Genomic DNA, 5,847 nt, shown 5'->3' with positions numbered 1-5,847 from the left:
AACTCTCTAACCAGTTGGCGACCCATTGGACTGTATGGGTGTCTACGCCACAGTCCCCCAGCTTCCTAATGAGAATGGGGTGAGAGACAGTGTCAAAAGCCTTCCTGAAGTCTAGGAAAACTATATCCACTGCCACCCCTGCATCCAATGATTTAGTGACCTGGTCATAAAAGGCCACCAGGTTGGTCTGACAGGACCTGCCGCTGATGAACCCGTGCTGGTACGCTCTCTCAGTCTGTGATTTGTCAAGCTAGGGAGTCGGGACAACTTGTTTATGCTCATTTATAGCATAACTAGCATGCTTTCACTGCTTTAAGTATTACTTATGGAAATTTGGCTTGATGTCTTTCATGGACCTTCAGTTTTCATTTTCAATATATTATAAAATATCTTACAGTGAAGACTTAATGATAGCATGCAACATATCATCTCTAATGGAAATCTCTATATACTATCTTTAGCTGTAGCAAAAAAGAATCATTCTACTCACAAAGCTTTCCTCCTCCTTTATAAGGCAAAATGCAGTAGGAAATGTTTCTTTATTTGCTCCAGGAAAAGGAAAAAACCCCCCAAATGATCTAAAACAAATGGCAAAATAAAACTGAGAGAGGCAGTTAGCCTTGTTAGCCTGAAGTCAGGCAGAAGACAGGGTAGATTTGCATCTTAGACTAAAATCAGATTTTTAGGAAGTCTCCTAGTTTAGTTAGTTTTAAAGGTGCAAATCCACTCTGCCTTCTGCCTCAATATAAAGTTGAACTGATTAAAAAAAATGTTAGCACCCACTGTGTGGTTTTTTTTTTGTTTTTTTTTTAAGTCTTGAATATTTGTTTTCAGCATACCAGTTCACAGAATCATGGAACAGCAGGGCTGGAAGGAACCAGTGGAAGTCCAGTGGTGTTCAACCTTCCAGTCCCATGGGCTGGGTCATGGGCCAGATGCTGCACAGGACTGATCCTGTGCACCCAATCTAGCCATATGCGAACTTGATCTAGCATGCAGGGCCATGTTATCCAGCCTTTCGGTCTTCCCAGGCACATGGAAATTTGGCTGCGCTGGAGCAGCAATTAATGCTACCACTGCTCCCCTGCTACCACATTTCTGGATTTGGCCTAAAGGTTGGAGGCTGAGCACTACTGAGTGAATCTAACCCCCTCAGGGCAGGATCATCTGCATCCAAACTATTCCATACAAATCCTTGTCTAACCTATTACTAAAACTACACCATTAATGCTGTTGCCTAGCTTCAAGGCATATTGCTCAAAGATACCAAAAGCACACTGACCTGCCACAGGTAGAGGGGGATGAGGGTGTCAGTGTCCTGCTGTTGCAAGGGTTGTTAAAATGCATTTGAGAAATCCAAGGGGGAAGGTCATTCCCCTTGCTAGAGAAGGCAAAAATCCCCACAGTACCCATCTGACCATGGAGTAAAATTCCTTCCTGATCCCAAATCTGGTGATTGGTTTGACCCTGAGCAAAGTTAAGTAAGCCTGTGTTTTCCTGTTTGTGTGGCAGAGAATATATATAAAATAAGTTCTTTAGGCGAAAAGTGTTTTATGTCTATTTTGAGTTGCTCTGTGATGCTCTCTACTGAGTTTGCTGGCATTCCTGGATTTTAATTCATTATTCTACTGTGCTTTAGGTATGTCTGAATCTTTTATTTCTTTCCTTTAAGCTTTCTGATAACAGTAGGGCACTAACATGTGTCATCTTCTGTTGGACAGTCCTCAAAACTGCTCAAATCACCGTGCTATTTTTGTAACCAATATTATTGGCTTCTCAGGCTCACTGATGTGGGGTAATAGTAGTGTATACCTTATAATGGAGGTGGCTAATCTGTCATGGTTGCCACAAGTGGCACAGGCAGTCTGTGTGTGTGGCATGTAGCAGGTCAGGGAGGGGATAAAAAAGCAAAGCAGCAGATGGGACAGGGAGCAGAAAGAATCGTCAGATCAGGAAAGGAGTAGAGGACAGGAAGCAGACTGGATAATGGAAAGGGATCAGAGTGGCATGGGGTGGGGGGTGAAGCTAATGTGTGGCGTATCTACCAAAAAGGTTGGCTTCCATTGCCATATAACTTCCATCTATAGATGTAGAATCCATTTAACAATTATTGTCCAAAAGTGTCATAAACTACAGTTACTTTGTAGTGCTGCTGCCTTAAGATGTAAAAGTGTAGAACTGATAAGTCTTAAGTGGAGATCTGAATACGTTGTACCTTATGTTGTACCTGTGCTATGGAGTTGATCAGCAGTGCCGCAAACTAGCTTCCGCACCTTCCCTGAGTGCCTTTCTGATCCCCTTTCTCTACCCAGTCTGCTACTCTGTTTTCTGCTCCCTGCCCAGTCTTCTCCTCTGCTTCCTGCTATATCTGCTGCTGGGCTGCCTGTCCCCTCCCTAATCTGCTGTGTGCTACACAGAGTTTACAGCCCATGCTACTTCTGGCATGCATGTCTCATGTTGTACACTCTTGCTTTACTTGATCTGACTGATCATAGTAATTTGCCTTAAGGCTTCAACCTGGCAAAGGAGAAGTGCTGTTACTTCTAGTGCTGCAGCCATTTAACTCATGGGTGTTGAACATACAGCCCGTTGGACTGACCCCACACACCAGCCCTGCGGTATGCAAGCTGGACCTGGTGCTGTGTGCCCTGCATGCATCATGGGGTCAGTTGGGGCATGTGCTGCAGGCGGCATCCTGCTGGACTGGTCCTGTGCGCTGGCTCTGGGACCAGTCTGTATTGGGTTGTGCTGGGCATGAAGACCTGATCTGCCAGGGTGCTACATGCTGTGTGTGCCCCATGCTGACTCTGCGTTGAGTGCGGCACACAGTCAGCCCAGCTCTGGGGTGGTGCATGCAGTGTGCGGTGCTGGGCCAACTCCACTCACCAGTCCCAGCGACCTACAAGCCCGTGGGGCTGGATGAGGTTGACACTCCTGATTTAAGTGAGTGGAACTGCTTGTTCCTGGGGTAACTTTGTTCTTCAGTTCTTCAGGTTGCCCTAGTCTTCTCAGTTACAAAAGAAAATGTCCTTATTCACTTCTAGGTTGAGAGTTGAATTTTCTGCTGTTTTAAAATTGTATTTATTCATTTATTTATTAGATTTTATATGCTTCCCATTCCAAAAAAGGTTCAGGAGAGGTTAAGAGCATAAGAAGTGATATCCTGGGTCAGACCAATAATCCATCTAGCCGATTATCCTAGTGACAGCGGCAGGTGTGGATGCTCTCAAGGAAGAGCTTTAAACCAGTTATATCTAGAGTGATCTATCCCTTATTCATTTTTTCCACCATCATTGATTTAGAGAGGCCAGAGGACACATTTCTTTGTCGTTTAATCACTATTGATAAACCTATTACCCATTAATTTATCTAGTCCCTTTTTTTAACCTGGCTGTGTTAACTGCCTCTAACCTCCTAATGAGTTGTACAAGTTAACAACACACTGTGTAAAAAAGACAAAATAAAACTTGCAGTGAAAGACAAAATAAGTTATAAAACCAGAATAAAATATTAAAATAAGGAAGTCTGCCCCCTCATTCAAAAGCAGTCCTCTCCACCCCACCCTTTCCTGTTTCCTGCCTCTGACCTATGAGAGCATCCTCCCCTGCCCAAGCCAGTCTCGTTTTCCAGACTCAATTCCCTACTTCCATGAAAGAAAGGAAAAGAAAATAATCCCCTCCCAAAACAAACAAAAATATAAAGAATTTTAATTTTTGGTCTAGATGCCTAAGCTTTGTAGAATTCACCTGGTTGAGACACTTCATTGTTGAAGAGAAATGAAAGGGGAGGATGATTTTCTTCAGAATTTCTTTGTCTGGCTTATCAGCCCCCTTCATATAACATATCCCACTGTAGGACAAGAGCTTTGTCACTCCCGTATTTTTTATTTTTTGTAAAATGGTGTCTTTACTTGAAGTTGCAGCTCCTGCTTTGCTCCTTGAGTGAGCTACAGATGATTAATATTCCTGGTTAACGTTTGCATTGACAACCTTCTGAAAGGTAGCTCTGTCATTTACAAATCAGTTCCTTTCTTTGTATTTTGGCTGACATAATATGTACATGAGATTTTTTAATTAGGCAGTAGGTTGGCGTTGTAGTACATTGTCATTAAATGTTCATTACGAGATCATAACATAATGACTTTCTCGATTTAAAGAGCAGAGAAAAGTCTAACTTTTAATTTTTTTAACTCTTGCAGAGCTCTCTGCTTGGTCTGCTAATCCACTAAGCAAGTTTAGAGCTTTCTCTTTGCAATCCTTCAACAGTCATGTAAGCTTTAGAACAAGTTGCAGTGCTTGTTTAATGAAAAGTGCCCATGGAAAATATTCCATGTGGGTTAAGAAATAAGAATTTTGTATACATATGAACACTTCCGTAAAAATGTCTCTTTGAATATATGCTTTAGAGCAGGCTTGTCCAACCTATGGCCCATGGGCTGCCATGTGGCCTGCTGAGGCATTTTCTGTGGCCCGTGGTGCTGCGACGGGAAACGAAAGTAAACAAGGTTTACTTTCGTTCCCACCCCTTGTCCCTCCCCCAGCCCCTCAGCAGCTTCCAAAGGGCTGGGGAAGGGACAAGGTTTCCCACACGCACTGCATCAGTGCGGTGTGGCCTGCCTGGGTCCCTCGGGGGGCCGGACCTGTCCCTGGCTGGGGGTGGCACTGGCTGCAGCTGCTGAGCAGCCCTGCCCGCCCTGAGGAGCCGGTGCCTGCCCAGGCAGCCGCAGCAAGCGCTGCGGGCTCAGGGCAGGCACAGGTCGGAGCCTCCATGGGAGAACTTTGCCACTGGGTGGTGGAGGAGCGGCTCTGGTGGTGGGCCCGGGACATGCTGGCAGGGAGGATGTGCATCCAGGAGCGCCCGTGCTCCTGCCCCCGCCTCCCCGACATGAGCCTGTGTCTGTGCCCTGCTCTGCCAGAGTGACCCCACGTGGGAGGCCAAGCAGCGGCTACTGGCACTGCCAGCCCGTGCCTGCCTTCTCACCTGCCCGCTTCAAGTGTGCCCCTCCCTGCCCCACAGCAAGGTGGCGCCAATCTGCCCCGGGCGCTGTGGCTCTCCAGGCCCGGCCGCCCTTGTGCATGAGGCCCCAAGGGGGCTGCTTCTCATGTGCTGCTGAGGACGGGAGGAGCCCGGCTGGGTCTGCACTGGCCAGCAAAAGCGGCGGCAGAGCCATGTGCTGCTCGGGATGGGACGAGCCTGCACTGGTCAGTCCCCAGCGGCACACAGCTCTGCCGCTGCTTCTGCTGGTCGGTGCAGACCTGGCCGGCCTCTTCCCGTCCCCAGCAGCCCATGGGAAGCTGGCTTCAGCTGCATGCTGCTTTTCCTGGCTGGTGCCAACCCGGTTCTGCCCAGGCGGGTCCTGTAGCACCACGTCAACCCAGGGATGGCACTGGCAGGCCGGGCGGGCCCCAGGTCCGCCCCGGCCTGGCCCCACAGCTTCTCCAACACCAGGTCAACCTGGTTGTAGTCAAGTGGCTCCTGCAGCACCATGTCAACTCGGGCATGGCACCAGGCCAGCGGGGCACCGGGTCTGTAAAAATACTGTCCAGTGTTTGGATTGCGTTTGCTTTTGTTTTCATAGTTTCATAGTTTCTAGGGTCGGAAGGGACCTGAGCAGATCATCTAGTCCGACCGCCTGCCATGGCAGGAGGAGCACTGGGGTCAAACGACCCCAGCAAGGTCATCCAACCTCCTCTTAAAAACCCCCAGGGTGGGAGCCTGCACCACCTCACCTGGAAGCTGGTTCCAGACCCTAGCCGCCCTGACTGTGAAGTAGTGCTTCCTGATGTCCAACTTAAACCTCCCTCCGCCAGCTTGTGACCGTTGTTCCTGGTCACTCCTTGCGGCGCT

Source organism: Gavialis gangeticus, unplaced genomic scaffold, assembly GCF_001723915.1.
Source record: "Gavialis gangeticus isolate Ggan-Ray unplaced genomic scaffold, GavGan_comp1, whole genome shotgun sequence".
In the NCBI taxonomy this organism is placed as follows: Eukaryota; Metazoa; Chordata; order Crocodylia; family Gavialidae; genus Gavialis; species Gavialis gangeticus.
The sequence above is the reverse complement of the archived record's forward strand: the minus strand, read 5'-3'. Positions refer to the sequence as shown.